General features: G+C 43.2%; 1 protein-coding gene across 1 annotated transcript in view; it reads left to right on the top strand.

The window, feature by feature from the left end:
* The first annotated feature begins 4,397 nt into the window (after positions 1-4,397).
* The window catches only part of LOC126176430 (potassium voltage-gated channel protein Shab), a 478,681-nt gene continuing 460,997 nt past the window's right edge, over positions 4,398-22,081 (top strand). Inside the window, exon 1 of the mRNA XM_049923587.1 lies at positions 4,398-4,476. The gene's annotated coding sequence lies outside the window, so the exon portion shown is untranslated. The remainder of the gene's footprint in view (positions 4,477-22,081) is intronic.

The raw sequence follows: 22,081 nt of genomic DNA, 5'->3' as shown, positions 1-22,081 counted from the left end.
GCATAAAACGTGATTAATCTGGAAAGGCCATCTGTCGTCCCTCAGTCGCGATACTGGAGTGCAGATTCTAGCCCTCGTCGGCGGTGAACAGTAGTCAGCTTCGGTTCATGAGAAGACATGCTGGTAGCCACTTGGTGCATTCGGGTGGTCAATTGGTCAACAGTTGCACGTCTGTTCGCCCGTACCCATCTCCGCAGCCGTCGTTCGTATCCGTCATCTATGGCCTGTGGTGCACCACATTTGTCTTGGCACCAATTGCACTTCAACAACTTACATACTTAGCCGTCCCGTAAATACTTCCACCCTCGGCTCCAAAATCCAATGATCTTCCTCTTTAGGGCGTCAGATAAATCGCCCCGTTTCCGCATTACGACAACGATTATACTATTTTCCACTCCCCCTCCCCCCCCCCCTGTCCCCGTGCCCTCTGACACCCGTTATACACCGTCCACTGCTAGTGCTGCCACCTGCGTCTGTGAGTGGTTATTGTACGTTGACATCGAACATAGTGGGAGCTCACATTATATATCCAAGGTTGTGGTACACTTCATGCCAATTTTATGATTGTACGTGACGACTTCATGATGTAGTAATATTAGTGACCAAAAGTAGCGTTGATTTCGGCGCCTGAAAGTAGCCATCTTTTTTGACTATGTACTGATTCTGTTGACCAATAAATAAGTATTGAAAATAATTATAAAGAACAATATGTGTGTCCTGGATGTAATATCGTCTTTTGAAAGCATTGTGGTTTGTTTTAAATAGGAGTTAGTGTTTTAACTGATTCCGTCCAATACACAATCTGTTTTATTACTTAGTCGCTATCCGAATTTGCAATACTTAAACTTACATCTATATGGAGCAACCAGCAGCAGAAAAATAATGTAAAGGATGGAAATAAAAGAAGTGGAATCAATTGAAATAAAACCAACGCCCAAACGAATAGACGCCCATTTCCTGTTATTTAATGGCGTGGTGTGACTTCTTGCTTCGTACAAAGTTTCAAATTGATGTATCTTTTCTCTAACTTTTACTTGCCATTAAAATTGCAACACCGTGAAGGTGGCATGCAACGTAAGCTATTTTGGCTCGAAATGAACTAAATAGTTGTCCCAGCTACTGCTTAGCTTTTAGCGCAACTCTTCGAAGCAGGTAACAGTAACACCATCAACATCCTGTATTTAAGGGAAGATTATACAGCGGATCCACATTTCGTAAATCGCATTTTGACGTTGATTGTTAGTGAAAGGATCACGTTATGCGTCGTGTGAGAAGAAAAATGTCTCCCAGCACATGTCGTGATTCAACAGCGTCAAGATCGTAGCCTATCGGGACTAAGGTTTTTTTGTTCCGCGACATTCCTCCTGACGATGATCGGAATCCTACGAATATCCTGCAAATAGAGAATCGTTGTGTTTTTGTGGACCATACTCAATCTCATGCAATACCATAACGGCCCTATTCAATTAGCGCACGTGAGGACTTCGCAGAGCAGCCTCGTACACTCACGTCACGTAGATTGAGTCAGGAAACGGGCTTTTTTCCAGCAAGGCGAGTACCTAAAATGAGGTAACAAAAATCATTCGAAAGCACAATGCACATATGTGGATTGTGGTTGTCACGTACACAGGGTATAAGAGGCAGTGCACTGGCGTAGCTGTCATTTGTACTCATGTGATTCATTTGAAAAGGTTTCCGACGTGATTATGGCCCCACAACGGGAATTAACACGCTTTGAACGCGGAGTGATAGTTAGAGCTAGAAGCATGGGGCATTTCACTTCGGAAATTGTTAGGGGATTCGGTGTTCCGGGATCCACATTGTTAAGAGTGTGCCGAGGATACAAAATTTCAGGCATTGTGTCTAATCACAGACAACGCAGTGGCCGATGGCATTCACTGGACGACTGAGAGCAGCCAAGCTGCGTAGAGTTGTCATTGTTAACAGACAAGTAACACTGCACGAAATAACCGCAGAAACCTATGTGCGGAATACGACTGTCGTATCCTTTAGCACAGTGCGTCGACATTTGGCGTTAATGGGCTATGATAGGACACAACTGACGCTAGCACCTTTGCTAACAGCAGGATATCGCCTGCAGTGCCTCTCCTGCTCTCGGGACCATATCGGTTCGACCCTAGACAACAGCAAAACCGTGACTTGGTGAGAGGAGTTCTAGTTTCAGTTGGTAAGAGCTAATGGTAGGCTTCGAGTGTGGAGCAGTCCTCATGAAGCCATGAATCCAAATTGTCCACAAGGCACTGTGCAAGCTGGTGGTGGCTCTATAATGGTGTGGGCTGTGTTTACATGGAATGGACTGGCTTCCCAGGTAGAACTGATGACTTACTGTAATTGGTTATGTTCGGCTACTTGAAGACCATCTGAAGCGGTTCCTGGGCTTCTTGTACTCCCAACGATGTTCCATATCACTGGGCAAACAATTGTCTATGACTGGTTTGAAGGACATACTGAACAACTCGAGCGAATGATTTGACCAACCATATCACCCGACATGATGACCAAAAATGGTTCAAATGGCTCTGAGCACTATGGGACTTAACATCTGTGGTCATCAGTCCCCTAGAACTTAGAACTACTTAAACCTAACTAACCTAAGGACATCACACACATTCATGCCCGAGGCAGGATTCGAACCTGCGACCGTAGCAGTCGCGCGGCTCCGGACTGAGCGCGTAGAACCGCGAGACCACCGCGGCCGGCCATGATGACCCATCGGACATTTATGGAATATAATCGACAGGTCAATTCGTGCACAACATCCTGCGAGTACATCACTTTCGCAGTTATGAAATGCCTGGCTCAATAATTCTGCAGAGGACTTTCAATGACTTGTTGAGTGCATGACACGTCGAGCTCCTGTACTACGGCGGGCGAAAGGAGGTTGACACGATATTAGGAGATATCCCATGACTTTTATGACCTCAATGTACACGGACATTGTGGCCATGTCCAAAGCCCCATGAACTGTCAGCATGGCAGTCACTGTTGTAGCTACGCTTGGTGCACCATTAGAGAGAGGCACGCCGACGGTGCCGTGCCCAGCTACAAAACTGAACACACGAGTGGCGCTACATCATTCTTTCAGAGATGTCTCAGGTCTATGTATAGCATGACGATGGAGGTGTCTGTTTATGGAGGCTCTGAGAAGACCGAAATTTGCCACACTGCATTCTTTCGTGGCCTAATGGTATGGGGTGTCATTTTGTGATATTACTTGTCAGTACTTCCACATGGGTGTGAAAGCTGGCAAGTTTCCGTCAGAAACTGATAGAGGTCGTGCAGGATCTGGCAGACCCAATGGAGCCCGCCCGCTGAGCCATGCTTCTAGTGGTTCTGTATCATGAGCGCTCTCTGCGGCCACGATATAGGATGGCTGGCGGCAGGCACACAGCCCACTCGCACTTGGATCCATTTTACCACCTGTCGCTTTAGCTCAGAGAGCTTCATCCTAGTGGATACAGAGAGCTGGATTTTACTGCTTGCTGCATTATTTGTAATGTGTCATTGTATTTTTGGAGTAAAACGGGTTATGTAAATCTTCTGTTGATTGTATTAATTTATTCGCTTATCATTTCGCCTGTCCAGCGTTCCTACAATCACAGTTGCCACACCAATCAGTAGCGCACATCTCCTCGTCATTGTGTACGAAGTTGTACACAGCACATTAGGATACCAACTACGATCACATTCTCATACATCGTAATTTGGAGAGCAGCTGTCACATTTTAAGTTAAGTTCAATGGTTGTGCCTTCCATTTGAGATCTTCATGATGTCGTCTTTCAAGAAACTAAGGCGTGTTACCATTGAAGACATCTGCCCACGGACTGGCTGGAGTCTGGCACGCTACCCCTTGGCAGGTGTCACGACTGTTGAATCCTGGCTTAGAACTCAAGCAGAAAGGAATGTCATAGAAGATCTGTCAGACTTTCTGCCCAACTGTATTAGAGTCTTTGCTGCTGACAGACTGGCAAGTCTCTGCACTAAAATTCTCACTCCTTGTAGCCCCCCAAATCGCCTACAATTACAATTACGTATTGTTCCTGCTACACGTATCCGCACAGTGAGTAAAATTTCGTTACTTGCCATCCTTCCCGGCGTCGCAGTTGTAATTGCCAGCACCGACCTCGGCAGCAGCGAGCAGTACGGGTGACGCCGGCTGCGGCCTGTTGCAGATTAGGATGCGGCAGCGGACGGCGGGCACGTCGAGCGCGTCGGAGAGCCACCTGTTTTCGGGGGGATGAGTGCGGGCGGTCGCCGTGGGCGGGCCCGGCCGTGCGGCCGCCGCTAGCCCGCCAGCCGGCAGCGCCCCCGCCGGCGCCATGCTGTCCCAGCAGCAGCAGCCGCCGCCCCCGCAGCAGCAGGCGGACGGCGCGGTGGCCGTGCGCTGGGAGGACGCCTACAGCGGCGGCGCCCCCACCTCCGCCGACAGCGCCGTCGCCATCGCCAACAAGGAGGTGCGCCACTCCCAGTCTCCCGCTACTTCTAAGGTTCCGTCTTTTTGAACGACCTGTCGTTGCACATTTGAATCTTTACTCCTCATAATGGCAATAATACGAAAAGCCTTTACTGCTACTCACTACACAGCAGAAATTTTGAGTCGCAGACAGGCACAACAGAAAGACTGTCAATTGGCCAAAAGTACTTTCTCTAAATTACACAAAACACGCACACACACGTACATACACATTCAGACAAACGCAACTAACACACACATAAGCACTGTATCTGGCTGCCAAGACCAGATTACGAGCAATTGCGCCTGATGGGAGAAGCTATCTTGGTGGTGGGGGTAAGGAAGAGGGTATCGTGGGTAGGGGAAGGGATAGTAGGATGGTGGAGGGGGATGGTAAACTGCTGCTTGTGTGAGCATACAGGGATGAAGTGGGATGAGGGTCGGACGGCTAGGTGCAGTCGGGAAGTTAGACGGCTGGTGGGCAGGGGGGCGGGGGGGGGGGGGGGGCAGAGAAGGAGAGAAGCAAAAAGACTGTGGATATGATGGTGGAGGGAAGGGAATAGGTGGGTAAATGACAATGACTAACGAAGGCTGAGGCCAGGAGCGTTGCATGAACGTAGGGTATATTGCAATGTGAGTTCTCAACTGCACAGTTCAGAGAAGCTGTTGTTGGTAGAAAAGATCCAGATAGCACGGGCTGGAAGGTAGTCACTGAAGTGAAGAACGTTGTGCTCAGCAACTGAGTGGTCCATCTCCTTCTTGGCCACAGTTTGCTGAGGGCCGTGCAAGCGGACAGACGGCCTGTTGGTTGTCATTCCCACGTAGAATGCAGCACATTAGTTTAGCTTGTAGATCGCATGACTGGTTTCACAGATAGCTCTACCTTTGGTCGGATGCTTGTGACCACACTCGAGTAGATGATGGTGGTAGGATGTGCGTACAGCTCTTGTATCTAGGTCTATTACAGGGATAGGAGCCCACGAGGCAAGGGTTTGAGAGCACAGATTGTGTAGCGATGGACGAGGATATTGCACAGGTACAGAGGGCGGCGTATTACCACCGAGAGAGGAGTGGGAAGGATAGTGGATAGTCATTTCGTGTGTCTTGGTGGCTCACTGGTGAAAAGCAAAACTACAGTTCCAAAGGCCACGGCTCCGATTCCATCGGCTTCTAGGATTTTAATCTGTCACTTAATAGTACAATACCTCTGGCAATGTTTGTTACTGTGAAACATTTTCGTTTCGATTCTGAGCGGCAGTGTGTCTGGAATGCTTTCCTCGGCCAGCCACAAGAAAACTACATGATTTTAACACTGGGTGTCTCGGTTCTGATCTCCATCTAAACGAAGGGGTGCAACGTGAATGAAAGTGGTTGCGATCGACCTCCATGTCGAGTGACACGTCCGCAGTTGCGTCGGGCGAATTGAGCTGAAATTTGGAGTCAGTGTGATACAATGAAGGTACCTTAAACGTCAAATGAACGTCTGAGCTGTGTCCTTTTTACTGGCTGTATCGACGCCTCGCTGTCTGAAGCGTCGTCGAGCCCGAGGGTGACGTCGCGGGAAGCTACGCTTTTGCACCGTTACACAGGGTGGATTTACGCACCTTACAGCCAAATTTCAAACTTTTGCGTGGAACGGAAGACAATTACGGCGTTTAGAGAAAGTGATCCTTTAAATCTGTTGCCAGTGTACCGGTGGAGAGAGCAAACCATTAATACTAATTTTCCTTGGGCAGCAGGTTAGATGGTGAAGTGTGGATGCTTGGACGCAAAACAGATATTCTCTACTTACAGGTGTAGTTCACTTAGCTGTGCGGTTACGGATGTAGTAAATGAAGTGACATGTTTGTGGGAAGACTGTTAGTTTTTCAGAAAAAAATAAGTAACTCACTGAAGTTGGAATGTATAAAGGTAACAGAGATCACAATATCTGCACGTAAACCCCCAACATCCTGCATACATATTCTCTCAAATAGTAACTTGCTTCGTACAGTCCAAAATTCAGCGAAAGTCTGATAGAGTTCAATGACAATAGAAGGAATGGAGCAGGACTCAACCCCGTCAAGTAGTTCCTGGTACCATAACAGGAGGCTAGCAAATTTAGCACAGAAGACATTGCTTCTATAACACACTGATAAACTCTTTGAGTATCTTAATAAAAGAATAAATAATAAAAAAAATTGCGATTACTAAGCCTTAATGCGACGTGTTAAGAACCCTTACGGGATGCAAAATGGAAACTCAGTTTCAAGGGGTGGGGGGGAGGGGGGAGGGGTGCCCATTAATAGTTATGTTAACTGTAAAACTTTACTCCAGTCTATGTAGGAAGCTGAAGGAGAACATGACGGATACAGTTAATCTTAAAAAAAAAAAAATCTTATGTGTATGGCTTCCGAAAGGACCAAACTGCTGAGGTCATCGGCCCCTACACTTACACACTACTTAAACTAGCTTAAGCTAAGAACAACACAAGCACCCATGCCCGAGGGAGGACTCGAACCTTCGTCGGGAGGGGCCGTGCAATCCGTGACATGGCGCATCAAACCGAGTGGCCACTCGGCGCGGCCAGTTAATCTTACAACAACAGTTTGGTAAAAGAGTCCGAATGCATAAACCTGTAGGAACAAAATCTTACGAGAACCTGATAAAAACTGAATTTTACCAGATATATACAGGGTCAGTCACGTAAGATGTAACACCTCTTTTATTTCGTGAACGGTTACACATATCGAAATGCGGTTTCCGGCAAATATTAGAGCGTGAAGGGTCACGTATTTATTTGCTTAATGTTTTTTGCGTTACCATGAACGAAGATTTTGAAGCAAGTACTTTTTTTAATGAAACCATGTACTTTTTATAACGGCATTCGATAACTCTTGAGAAGACAATTACACTGTACTAGCGCTTGTTACTGTTGACATTGAAAACTGCCGTAAGAAAAATAGAGTAATGTCCAAGAATTTGAGAGCACAGTGGCCGAAATGGGCATTAGCGGTACAAACACCGCCAAGCAGAGCTTTCGTGCTACGCTATGTCAGAATGCCAACACGTTTTGCACTGCAGGCCGCTCATTTCTGCTCCAGTATTTGTTGAATGCAGATACGCACACCACAGGAGAGAAGTTGGCTATACTACTTTTATATGGTAAATGTAAAACAAACGCCGCAAAAACAGTACAGCGGTATAGAGCAACCTATCTGAATCTCCAATATACCATGCGCCAGGAAATTGCATGAATTATTAAGATGCTAGTGCTTGAACTTCAGAAAGAGGGCAAGAAGACAGTAACTTACAGAACACTAAGAAACTGTTCAGGATACGACGCTAATGAACCCGCTCACTGGTACTAAACATATTACCAAAGAATGTGGATTCAGGCAGACGAATGTCATTCGCGTCCTGCGTCGACGGAATTTCTATCCCTGTCATCTGTCACTGCATCAGACACTCGATGACCGTTATTTTGAATGTCGTACAGAATTTTGTGGGTTTGGCCTTCAGCAACTGAGAGACAAGCCTACGTTTCTCCGATGTGTGCTCTTCAACGATGAAGCAACGTTTACTGATCACACTAATGTAGAGTTGCTTGACATGGTGTACTGGGCAGCCGAAAATCCACACTGACCTCGTCAGGTGCAACATCAACGGCCTTGGAAAGTAAACGTATGGTGGGGCTTCGTAGGAAATTACATTGTGGGATATTACTTCATCTCAGGCGTTGTAAATGGACAAGAGGAACTGACGAAAATTCTGCCGGTTCTTTTACAAGAGATACCACTGGATATTCAACACTGTAGGCGGCTGCAACATGACAGTTGTCCCACGATGGTAGTCCAACCACTCGTCCCGTGCCGCGCGGAGTGGCCGCGCGGTTTGAGGCGTCATGACACGGACTGCGCGGCCACTCCCACCGAACGTTCGAGACCTCCCTCGGGCATGGGTGTGCGTGCTGTTCTTAGCATAAGTTAGTTTAAGTAATTTGTAAGTCTAGGGACCGATGACATAAGCAGTTTGGTCCCTTAGGAATTCGCACACATTTGAACATTTTGAACACTCGTTCCGTGTTGCAGCGCAGATACCGAATGAGACATTTCCTGGACTTCGGTTAGGACGAAATTCTGTTGTCAAATCGCCTGCGAGGTCCCCCGATTTGATTCTTGATTTCTTTCATCGGGAACAATGAAAGATGCAGTCTACGACGAGCCAGAAACACAGTAGACGATACGTGTTATCGAATGGTCAGTGCATGCTCTACCCTATCATCCACTCTAATTACATCTGTTCACAATTCTTTCGAACGCTGACTGCAAATGAGCATTTGGGTCCATGGTCAACAGTTTTAACACATAGTTAAATAAAGGATAAAGTTATTTTTGGGTAGACAAAATTTATGTTATGTGATTTGGGTGGTTACTGAATCATTGTTAGTAAATTGTTCATTTCACTTACGTGTGTACGAAATTGCAGTGCATTGTCAAATATGTCGGTATCATGTATTGCAGGTAGCTGGTAACACTGTCATTACGCCCTTACGTTCAGCATGAGATGACGTGTCGTTATGAAGAATATTTATTTTGCGCTATACAGGTGGTCACCAAGGTATTTTCAATAAAATATTTAGTTCAACGAATGTACCTCATATGATGCAATTTAGAGCAGTGTAGGTAGAGACAGTTACCGGACAGCATGTATTTTACCTGTAACAAGCACACAGTCATGTACGGGAAAAGATAGGTCATGTCTTCCTTATAACATTTAGATGTTTAATACGATAGTTGCTTTTCGCGTATAAAAGCTCTTTATTTTTGAAGAATGAACAGTTGGTTTCTCTGTTTCAGTTTCCGTAGACTGTGAGGATACACTAATGTGAAATAGTTTTCCTAAGCCCTTTGTGATGCACTGTATTCTAACCTATGTCGTACTTGCGTACACAAGATTTGTTCGTGAACCTACATACAGGTCGTGAGTTGGTTGAAGGGGAAATAAAGCTTTATTCTCGTAGCGCAGGCGAACGTTACGGTACACAACTACGCAGCCTTTTCCAAGACGCCTGCTTGGCAGTGTTTGCGCCGCAAATGCCGTTTTAGGCCACCGCACTCTCAAATTCTAAGATACTTCTCAAACTTTTTACGATAGGTTTCAAGGTCAACATTAACAAACGTTATATCACTATAATTGTCTTCTCAAGAGCTATCGAATGCAGTTACAAACAGTATGCAGATCCATTAAAAAAAAAAAACTTCTTCCTTCAATACCTTCGTTGATACCAGCGCTAAAAACATTAACCAAACTAGAACATACGTGCACCTCGACGCCCTAACATTTGCCGAAAACCCTTTCGAAATGTATAACCGTTCACAAAATAAAAGGGGTGTTACGTCTTACGTTACTTACCCGGTATATACAGGGTCTCTTTGCTACGAGTCGTCAGGCACGTTTTCTCTCGTATTTCAGCAGATATTTGCAGTTCCCTTTTTGAACTGTGTTGCCGGAGTCAGCCCACACAAATAGTGCTCATCACTACTTTCATGCGACGCCCAGTGTCGACGAAAAGCGTCGGTTTGTTCCCTTTACAGACAGAATGATTTTTAAATCGGAATTTCACGTGCCCATTCGACAGAGCGGTCCCAGATTACTCTGCCGGGATATTTGTTTTACCGACACGTATTAACAGGGACAGAACTCCATCAGCGACACCACCGCCGTGACCCGCGCTGACTGCTGCCGTCGAGCATAGAGCGCTACTGACTGGCTGGTGGATTGCTGACTATTCTTCATGCATTTCTGTCCCTGTTAACACATATCAACAAAATGAATATCGGACTACACTAATTTGGGACCGCCCTATCGAATAGACACGTAAAATTACGATTAAAAATGATTTTGTTTATAATGAAAAACACACGGAAGCTTTTTGTTGACACTGGGAGTCGCGTTAAAGAGATGACGAGCAGTAACTGTTTGACTGACTATAACTACACAATGCATAAAGTAAATTGCAGATATCTGCTGAAACTCGAAAAAAAATGCGCCGGGAAACCCTTAGGTGAAAAGTGCAATAAAACCCACAAAGGCACACAATCTGTAAACTACTTTGATTAAAGAGTGTGGATGCATAGCCATGAAGAAGCAACAAACGTTTAAAAATTGAGAGCTTGGTACTATTCAATACAGACTAGCTGAAAATTGCCCAAGAAACAAAATTAAAACAACAAGGTAAGAAAGCAAATTCGTTACTGCAGACGCAACGTTAATTACCAACCGCGCACATTTTTCTTAGGCAAGATCAACCAGCTGTGGCATCGACTTTATAACCATTAACAGACATTAACACGATAGGGTATTTTATAGCCTTAGTTTCACGTATCTATAAAGTTAAACCAGTATTTCACAAATCCGCCAGGTAAAAACGAATTGAACTTGGGCTGTGACGAACGTAGTTCCGTGTAATGACTTGCCGTGGTAACCATCACTTTAAGTATGCAATTACACGAGTCACTTCCATGGACAACAAACCACCGGTAATTGTTCTGCCAGAGGGCAGTCGAGGGCGCACATACACAACAGTACAAACGTTTCAGGGTGTGGTCACCAAACTCAAATGTACTCAAGCAATTCCAGAATATTCCAAGGAGGGTCTGGTGAGAATCTCACTGCAGGTCTCGCCCCACGACAGGAACCAGGCACCTCAAGACAGTGGCTCCTCGTTAATCTTCCACTGGCAGGTTGCAGTTCAGTGACACACTGTTGTTGCGCCCGCAGTGGCCCTCGACGCCCTTTGCCTCCAGTCGAGAAGTTCGCAGTCCGCTGCTGAAACTCAGATCGACGTTGCTCGCCTCTACTGAGGCTCTGAAACAATGCCGCGGTTGCCCTCTGAGCGGGTGAAGGACTAAGCGCTACGTTCAAAGTTACAGACATTACAAATGCTGCCTATCGATATTAGCCTTGATGGCACACGTTTGTTTGGGTTATGTCGCGCGGTTTGATCTGGAAACCCCCGTGTCGCGTAAATCAGAGACTGGAAATCTGCCAGTTCTGTCAAACATAATAGTGTCATTCCTCGAACACATTGAGTGAATCCATCCCTTGCACTGCCTTCACTGCATCCAGTGTTGACCACTTGTTGGTTATGACCATGGTGTCAAATATTTAAGGTAGGCAGAGGCATCATTATCGTTGCTAGAACTTAAAGTTACCAACCCAGGGACGCGTCGATGATTCCTTGTCTCCCCCCCCCCCCCTACCCCCGACTCTCCTTCCACCGAGTTTCCGAGTTTGCTTCAGGATATCGTTACCCACACAGAACACATTTCCCCGTTTCAATGTTATCGCGTCTCGAAAACCTTAATTTGATTTCTAGAACTGCTATATTACAAGATATATTCAACAGAGTAATCGCGGTGTGCCCTCTACCACACTATAACGATTACGTTCGAAAATATGCTGCTTTGGCTAACAGTTTTCGTTTAGCATTCACGGTGCTGGCTTCTTCGCTTTGTTAATATGGCGTGATTCATAGTAAATAGCTGTAGAATATGGGATCACCGATTCCGTTGCAAGACAATAGCTGTAAACTTCTGCCAGAGTTACCTATTTTATTCTACAGTCTGCAGTAATTAAAAGCCTTTAGTATATAGGATCTATCAAACTTAACGCATCAACTTTTCCCTAGTTGAACATATAGGCAGTTTGTGAAACACAGTGTTGAGTCCTCTAGAGCGTATCTGCTCTTTCAACTACATTGTGGTGCTGAGAAGTAATGTGGTAGTTGCTCATTCGGATTTTGAGGAATACATTAGCTGTCACCCGCTGCTGTTTCACGACCTTGAGCATATCTCAGTTTGAATCAAGAACAATGACCACTTTGCCGCCAAATACGCCGTAAAGTCGAAATTCCAAAATTAGTAAGTATCTGAGAGTAAGAATCACATTATTACTGCATTGAAGTCTTCTTCAACAGTTTCTCTCACGAAGCACTAAAGAAGTATGGTGTCGATTGATTTTAATGTGTCTGATCTCTTCTTAGAGTCTGCTATTGGTTTACTACTGGTAAAACATTCGTTTTAAGATCCCACTGAACAAATATAACTTTATGTGTATGCCCGCGCCAAGTGTAATGACAGTAATGATTTGCTTCTCAAGAGATCATATTATGTATGAAGGAATTCATGGAATTAATTCTTTTCTAGCGAATCGGTTGTACCAATGGTCAGAAAAAGAATTCACTTCCATTTTCATTCTTACTGTGGCACGCTCCTGTGTTTCTGCACGTCTGGTACATCAGATTGTTTCAGTCGTATTTCCAGGTTTCCTTTCGACTACCTAGTGATATTTTTTCGACGAACCGAAAGAAAACGGCGAAACTGAGCTACAAGCATTCTGACACATTAAGTATCATCTAACTGGATTACAGATCGTGAAGATTGCAGTTGGTTAGGAATAATTCGAGAAATGAAGTAGGATGTGCGAATACGGTTTCTATTAGTAGAAAATACAATTATAATAAACTTTTGCACTATTTCGTGTGACTATACGCTTTTTGCATTCCAGCCATTTTCAAGTGCATACTCTAACATCCTTAATAACATGGGCGAGAACAGTGTTCTGTAATCGCCAGCGTTTTAAGGTATCTACTGCTGTAATGTTATATGGAAAACTCACTTCGCTAACCGTACAGACCGTCGTCCTGCCTACATTAATTTGACACTGTCCAGTTTACAGTTAGCAGTCAAAAGATTACAAGTTTTGATTTTGTTTTAAAGACCGACATACTATATCAATTGACGTAAACATTAAACGAGGTGGGATACAAACAGAATGCCCTGGGAGCAATGGCCAGTATTTAGAGATATGACAGGTAGGATCATTCAGACCATAAGAGTCTACTAAACATGGATTCTAAAATGCGTAACTTAAGAACTATGAGCACTCTTTCATCTTCGACGCCGTGAAACCAACTCATCTATTGGAGTCTCTTTGCTATCCACACTTTGTGAGAAGGTAGTAAATACCAAGAAAAGAAAAAAATTGTCAAGTAAACATGAGCATTTGTTCAACAGAAAAGATGTGTTTCACAGTAGCGAAAATGAAGCAGTGGTCATTGTTCCTAAGGTATGGATTTTAGAGCCCATTTTTACTACTCATTTTGGCTTCGAATGATCGTTCCTGTCATAGTCTTGAATACTGACAATTTCTCCAGGAACACTCTGTATATAATTATAGTTTTAAAAACACGGACGAAAGCTATATAATAGTGAGGCAACATGGCCCGGTACCTAGGCAGCGATGACTTTATGTTGGTATATCTCTGGACAGTTGTTTCCACTGGTCAGTGTCGAATTAACCGGGGTAGGACAATGCTTTTTTGCGGTCAGTAAGGTGATCTTTACATATACCAAACACTACGGCAGTATCTATTTAAAGTGTTAGTGACTATAGTACGTTGTTCTTGTTCGTATTTTTGTTAATACAGGAGTACACATTTGAAAACTGCTATCTGCCGAAATCAACTCTCCTTCATATGTCTATATTGCACTCAATATTAGTACATAACCCTACTGAGACCTGTTGTCAAACAACTGGCGTTCTTGTCTACAACTGTACGCCTTCATTTTGCAATATGCTGAACATCTTCCATAATTTAATCTTCTGTACCTCTGCAACCCAAAATTAAATCTCATAATCTTCATGGTATAGTGAACGCATTATTGTAGCCAAGATAGACACGAAGCCCACCCCTACACAGAAGTACAAGTTTATATGCCAACTAGCTCCGCAGATGATGAAGAGATTGAAGAAACGTATTATGAGCTAAAAGAAATTGTTCATAGATAAGGGAGACGAAAATTTAATAGTCACGGGGGACTAGAATTCGATAGTAGCAAAAGGAAGAGAAGGAAAGGTGGTAGGTGAATATGGACTGGGGTGAGTAATGAAAGACGAAGCCGCCTGCTAGAATTTTGCACAGAGCATAACTTACTCATAGCTGACACTTAATTTAAGAATCATGAAAGAAGATTGTATACGCGCAAGAGACCTGGAGACACAGGAAGGTTTCAGATTGATTTTGTAATGGTAAGACAGGGATTTGAGAACTAGGTTTTAAACTGCAAGATGTTTCCAGGTGCAGACGTGGACTCTGACCATAATTTATTGGTTGTGAATTGTAGATTAAAACTGAAGAAACTGCAAAAAGGTAGAAATTTAAGGAGGTGGTTCCTGAATAAGCTGAAAGAACTAGAGGTTGTAGAAAGTTTCAGAGGGAGTATTAGGGAAAGACTGGCAAGAACAGGGGAAAGAAATAGAGTAGAAGAAGAATGGCTAGCTTTGACAGATAAAATAGTGAAGGCAACAGAGGATCAAGTAGCTAAAAAGATTAGGGCTAGTAGAAATCCTTGGGTAACACAAGAGATATTGATTTTAAGTGACGAAAGGAGAAAATATAAAAATGCAGTAAGTGAAGCAGGCGAAAAGGAATACAAACTTCTAAAACATGAGATCGACGGGAAGTGCAAAATGACTAAGCGGGAACGGCTAGAGAACAAATGTAAGGATATAGAAGCATATATCACTAGGGGGTGGGATAGACGCCGCCTACAGGAAAATGAAAGAGATCTTTAGAGAAAGAGATCGACCTGTATGAATATCAAGAACTCAGATGGAAAACCAAAGAAGGGTAAGCAGAAAGGTGGAAAGGCTAAATAGAGGGTCTACATACGGGCGATGTACTTGAGGGCGATATTATGGGAATGGAAGAGGAAGTAGATGAAGATGAGATGGCAGATATGATGTTGCGTGAAGAATCTGACAGATCACTGAAAGACCTAAGTCGAAACAAGGCTCTAGGAGTAGACAATATTCAGTTAGAACTAGTGATAGCCTTGGGAGAGCAAGCCATGACAAAATTCATCCCTCTGGTGATAAAGATGTATGAGATAGGCGAAATACCCTCAGACTTCAAGAGGAACATAATAATTCCAATTCTAAAGAATTCGGGTGCTGACAGGTGTGAAAATTACCGAATTACCAGTTTAATAAGTCACGGCTGCAAAATACTAACACTAATTCGCTACAGACGAATGGAAAAACTGGTAGAAGCCGCACTCGGGGAAGAACAGCTTGGATTCCGTAGGAATGTAGGAACACGCGAAGCAGTACTGACTCTACGACTTATCCTAGAAGATAGGTTAAGGAAAGGTAAACCTACGTTTATACCAGTTGTAGACTTACAGAAAGCTCTTGACAATGTTGACTGTAATACTCTCTTTCAGATTATGAAGGTGGCAGGGATAAAATACAAGGAGCGAAAAGATGTTTACAATTTGTACAGGAGGTAGATGGCAGTTACAAGAATTTAGGGGCACAAAAAGGAAGCAGTGGTTGGGAAGGGAGTGAGATAGGGTTGTACCCTAACCCCGACGTTTTTCGATCTGTATATTGAGTAAGCAGCAAAGAAAAGAAAAGAAAAATTTAGAGTTGGAGTTAAAATCCAGGAAGAAGAAATAAAAACTTTGAGGTTTTCCGATGACATAATTCTGTTAGGGACAGCAAAGGACTTGGAATAGCAGTTGAATGAAATAGACAGCACCTTGAAAGGAGGATATAAGGTTAACAAAAGTAAAAGGAGGATAATGGAATGTAGTCGAATTAAATCAGGTGTTGGTGAGGGAATTAGATTAGGAAATGAGACACTTAAAGTAGTAGATGAGTTTTTTTTTTTTATTTGGGCAGCGAAGTAACTGGTGATGGTCGAAGTAGAGAGGATATAAAATCGAGACTGTCTATGGCAAGAAAAGCGTTTCAGAAGAAGAGAAATTTATTAACATCGTGTGTAGAGTTAAGTCTCAGGAAGTCTTTTCTGAATGTATTTATATGGAGTGTAGTCATGTGTGGCAATGAAACACGGACGATAAACAGTTTACACAAGAAGAGAATAGAAGCTTTTGAAATCGGGTACTATTGAAGAATGGCTGAAGATTGGATGGGTAGATCAAGCAACTAATGAGGAGGTACTGAATAGCATTAGGAAGAAGAGGAATTTGTGACTCAGCTTAACTAGAGGAAGGGATCGATTGATAAGACACTTTCTTAGGTATCAAGGGATCACGAATTTAATATTGGAGGGAAGCGTGGAGGGTAAAAATCGCAGAGAGAGAGAGAGACCAAGGGATGAATACACTAAGCAGATTCAGAAGGATGTAGGTTGCAGAAGTTACTCGGAGATCATGAAGCTTGCACAGGATAGAGGGGTATTGAGAGCTGCATAAAACCAGTCTTTGGACTGAAGACCACAACAACAATCTTCATTTCAGTCTTCTTGCGTCATGAGTCTATTATATTGCAGGTTTTTATCTACTTTTACTCAGCTTCTTCCGAGTCTACAAATGTTTGAACTTCTAAAGTGTTTTGGGATCGTGATACACCGTACAATTTATTTATTATTCCATAAGCAATTTCGCTTTCATTTGGTCCTACTCAAGTCTGTTTTACTGTTGTTTTCTTCTACAAGAACGTGTTAAGAAGAAGAATGTTGTCCCTCTCATCGTATATTTACATTTGACCTCTGTTGTTACTGTATCGTATCCTAAGTTTCTACTGTCGTCTTGCAGCAAGTTTTTCTCTTAGAGGTTACTATAATTCTTCGTGGGATCATTCATCCGCATCGTAATTTAATCAAGTTGATAAATAAAGTAGAATGGTTTGCACTGAATACAAACGTACTTAGGCAAACATCAGATATGAAGAAATCAAAAGAAATGAAAATCTCAGAAGCATTAAGGTAACCATTAAGATAAGGCAAGAGTTTCAGGATACAGTGCTATGAACATTCTGAAATGCGGTAAATTAAACAAGACTATTCGGTAACGTCTTCGAAAATATGTGAGAAGCAAGAATTAAAAATTTGGTGAGAGAAACATTTAGAAACAAAAATGGTATGAAGAAAACAAAACAAAACCTTCTGTTATGTAGTAGTCACACATCTTCAGTTAAAATAGTAGACTCAGAGGTACTAAAATGTAGAGAATGTTCTAAAAGTGTCTGAAGATTTCACAAATGTTGGTGTTGTTCACGAGATGAACAGGAAACACACATTGTTAATAATGAGAATTATGATATTACATAAGCAAACGGGTATAAAGACATTAGAGTTAAGCAAGGAAATGTGTCTACGAACGATTATGTTTCAACAGAAATTGTTAAATCTGGAACAAAGTAATAAAAAAGGAACATATTGAGTATCTGAGTGATAGAAAATCCCCTAAATCTGGAACACTGTTTCAAATTGCTATGCTTCACCAGAATGAAGGAACACATTAAAAAATTCTGTAGACCTTTCAGCTTCCTCTCGATAATCTACCAGTTATTCATTATCATTAACACCAACAGCATTGAGAATACATTGAACCTCGATCCAGCAAAAGGACAGGCAGCCTTCAAAAGTGAATGAATTTGTAGAACGGAGTAATAATTGTGATGTACCGTTTCGTCTCAGAGTCACAGAGTTTTAGAGCGCTTTTTACGCAGAATCAACAAACTCTAAACTATCAGTCCTTAAACAAAGTGTTTATTCAGTTTAAGTTGTATTGAACTGGGGACCGAGAAACGACCGAGAGGCTTCGTCCCCGTCATAGCCCTCAGTGGTTGACAATCCCACAACAGGCCACAGCAGTCCACTCACCCCACCGCCGCCCCACACCGAACCCAGGGTTATTGTGCGGTTCGGCCCCCAGTGTGAGGAAGGCGAACCAAAGACTGCGTTTTACTGACAGAACACTTAGAAGATATAACAAATCTGCTAAAGGGAGTACGTCCGCTACGCTTGTCCGTCATATTCCGCAGTACTGCTGGGCAGAATGGGGTCCTTACAAGGAAGACTGACGGAGGGAACGCAAAAGTTCAAAGAAGAGCAGTTCGTTCTGTATTGTTGTGAAATAGGGGAGATAGTGTCACGAAAATGACACGTGAGTTGGGTGGAAATCATTAAAGCAAAGGCGTTTTTCGTTAACTCAGTAACTTTCTCCTCCTAATGCGAAGAGATTTTGTTGACTACCACCACCTAATTAGGGAGAAATGGCCATCGTACTAAAATAAGAAAAATCGTAGCACTTACGTAAATTAAGGTGTTCATCTTTCCTATGTGAGATTCGAGAGTGGAACGGTCGAGAAACTGTCTGAAAGTGATTCTACGAACTCTCTGCCCAACACTTAGGTGTGAATTTCAGAGTAATCGGGTAGAGGTAGATGTAGACGTCATGCTTACGTCCGAGCAGAGGGCAGGGGAGATTGCGTACAGTCCAGTCAATGCCTTTCATTACACAACCAATGACCGACACTTTTCTTTGACGCTAATCCTCGCTTCGACAACCTTGATTCACAGTGTAATGTGTATGAGTCCATGTCTCGGATGAATAAACCAACTGCCGCTTTAGTTGTTATCTGTAATGACCACGATGTCGACGGGAGGTCAAACCCAATTTTGTTGTTATGCTTCGTTGTTTAGAAAAAAATCTAATGTAAAATGTCGTTTGTGAAAAATGTCGTCTCGTTCGCACATTTATTGGGGAACGTCGTAAAATTCCATAGACAGAAAGATTCTTCTCAAACTTTACGTGTTAGCGTTAAAGTCAAGTTCTGTACGAAAAAACTGTGAACTTCTCATACCGGCAACGAAATGTTTATTGTGTGCACTTTGCTTCTCAGTCTTCCTCGAGATAGATACTTGAATCTATTCCTCTTAGCATCGTATCCCTGCTTCCGCAATTTGTGCAACATCGACTTAGTCAAATTCAAAACTGTGCTCGTCTCTTTCGTTGCCTTTTGCGGTCGGTACTGTGATTCCTTTTTTCTTCTAAATGCAAATAACTTTAATGCCGCTGACAAATAACCGTCGCGGTTGCCAAAGATTACATCCTCCGAGATCACTTACTGTGCTCGCAGTGCGAGGTAACAACACTCGCTATTTTGAACTGGAACGTGGCTGTAGCTCATAACTTTACCAAATTAGTTCCCGATAATGCCTAGTGTTCTGTTCGTTTGGAGTTTTGTTGATAAAATTGAGGTGCCCATTTCTTATAGGTAGACTAATCTTCGGTAGATTGGCCACTAATGTTCTTTGCTGGATTCCAAGATGTAAGAAAATACCGACGTGATAGCCTAATATAGAGGTGGTAGATAACATTAAAAAGCCAACATAGATGCTTATTGCCGAGGACGATAGTGCATGCAAGGATCTAGAAGAGGTTTTTATTCAGTGCTAGGAGCAAAATATTTACTAATCATGACGATAACCACCATTTTACATAAAAGGATAAGTCTACGACTAAATCATTAGAAACGTAGCCCAAGTACACAATACACAATTAAAATGTCGAGGATCTTGCCGAAGCTATCACAGCCACATACGTAGAAGGACTTTGTAAATTTAAGTCTCGATGGTCGGACCAGGTTTTTGATCCCATGCTTCCTGAATGTGAACTGTGCTTTAACCACTATGCCAACTGTGAGGTTATAGCTGAGCTATCAACATACACCTGTGGTAGTAAGAATTACCTTAACGATAAACAGCTCGCGCCCCATAGGATTAAGTAAATTTAATTATAGGTTTCATCAATGGATAACTTAGTGAACTGAATCAATTAAACAGGGGTGGCTCTAACATACATGAAACATGGGTCTTTAACTCGCAGAGATGATAAAGATACGGCATACATAAAACTACAGAATGAAACGATGGTCACTGTCAAGCCCTACATATTGTAAGCCCCTACTGACTTCAAGTTAAATACAAAGTGCACAGATAACAAGAAACAGTTATGTTCACGAAGCCTCAACAGTGGAGATGCAACGAATTTCTCAGAAGCCGCACAGTGACTGCCGATTGTTTCTCGAAAAAGAAGGGAAGAAGAACGGAAAGTATCACGGAAGCGTCTACTACCTTGATTGAGCGCATGTTGAGCCTGCAGTTATTAATTAGCGTACTTGAAACAAAAAACGTGAAAGTCCTAATGTTTATCTGAAGCCTTCGCATGCTTCCTACAACTTGTTTCGCGAACGCTGGTATTGCTCACCATCCTCCCAATGTAGTCGAATTAAGTCAGGTGATGCTGAGGGAATTAGATTAGGAAATGAGACACTTAAAGTATTAAAGGAGTTTTGCTATTTGGGGAGCAAAATAACTGATGATGGTCGAAGTAGAGAGGATATAAAATGTAGACTTGCAGTGGCAAGGAAAGCGTTTCTGAAGACGAGAAATTTGTTAACATCGAGTATTGATTTAAGTGTCAGGAAGTCATTTCTGAAAGTATTTGTATGGAGTGTAGCCATGTATGGAAGTGAAACATGGACGGTCAATAGTTTGGACAAGAAGCGAATAGAAGCTTTCGAAATGTGGTGCTACAGAAGAATGCTGAAGATTAGATGGGTAGATCACATAACTAATCAGGAAGTATTGAATAGGATTGGGGAGAAGAGAAGTTTGTGGCACAACTTGACCAGAAGAAGGGATCGGCTGGTAGGACATGTACTGAGGCATCAAGGGATCACCAATTTAGTATTTGAGGGCAGCGTGGAGGGTAAAAATCGTAGGGGGAGACCAAGAGATGAATACACCAAGCAGATTCAGAAGGATGTAGGTTGCAGTAGGTACTGGGAGATGAAGAAGCTTGCACAGGATAGAGTAACATGGAGAGCTGCATCAAACCAGTCTCAGGACTGAAGACCACAACAACAACAACAACTTACTGGTGCCCGTGAGTGGCTTCTTGGTGGGTGCTAAAATAAGTCATCTGTCCTGTATTGTAGGTTGCTCTCCCTCAGAACCTGCAATCGAAATTCACCCTAAGGAGAATTGTGACACATGTAGATTCTCGGATGGAAGTGTTTCACATAGTACTCCCAGTGGGAAGTAAATTTATACTCCTTGTTTGTGACTGTGAGTCATGTACACCATTTAGATCGCCAATGATGTTGTTTAAATCAGAGTGCTGACCAATCAGATGCCTTCTATTAAGAATGTAGTCCCCCTCCCACACTCAGTTCTACACTTAAGAGCGAAAGCAACTGTCACACATGCCCAACATCGTACAGAGCCCCCGCGATCACGCAAAAGTGCCGCAACACGACGCAGCATCTACTCGACTTACGTCTGAAATAGTGCTCGAGGGAACTGATACCATGAATCCTGCAGGGATGTCCATAAGTCTGTAAGAGTACGAGGGGCTGGAGAACTCTTCTGAACAGCACGTTGCAACGCATCCCAGATATGCTCAATAATGTTCATGTCTGGGGAGTTTGGTGGCCGGCGGAAGCGTTTAAATTGAGAAGAGTGTTTCTGGAGCGACTCTGTAGCAATTCTGAATATGCGGGGTGTCGCATTATCCTGCTGGAAATGCCCAATTCCTTCGGAATGCACAATGGACACGAATGAATGCAGGTGATGAGACAGGATGCTTACTTACGTGTCAACTGTCAGAGTTGTATCTAGACGTATCGGGGGTCCCATGTTATTCCAACTACACACGCTCCACACCAGTACAGAGCCTCCACCAGCTTGAGCAGTCCCCTGCTGACATGCAGAGTCCATGAATTCAGGAGGTTGTCTCCATACC

The sequence above is a fragment of the Schistocerca cancellata genome, chromosome 3 (assembly GCF_023864275.1).
Source record: "Schistocerca cancellata isolate TAMUIC-IGC-003103 chromosome 3, iqSchCanc2.1, whole genome shotgun sequence".
Taxonomy (NCBI): Eukaryota; Metazoa; Arthropoda; class Insecta; order Orthoptera; family Acrididae; genus Schistocerca; species Schistocerca cancellata.
The sequence above is the reverse complement of the archived record's forward strand: the minus strand, read 5'-3'. Positions and strand labels throughout refer to the sequence as shown.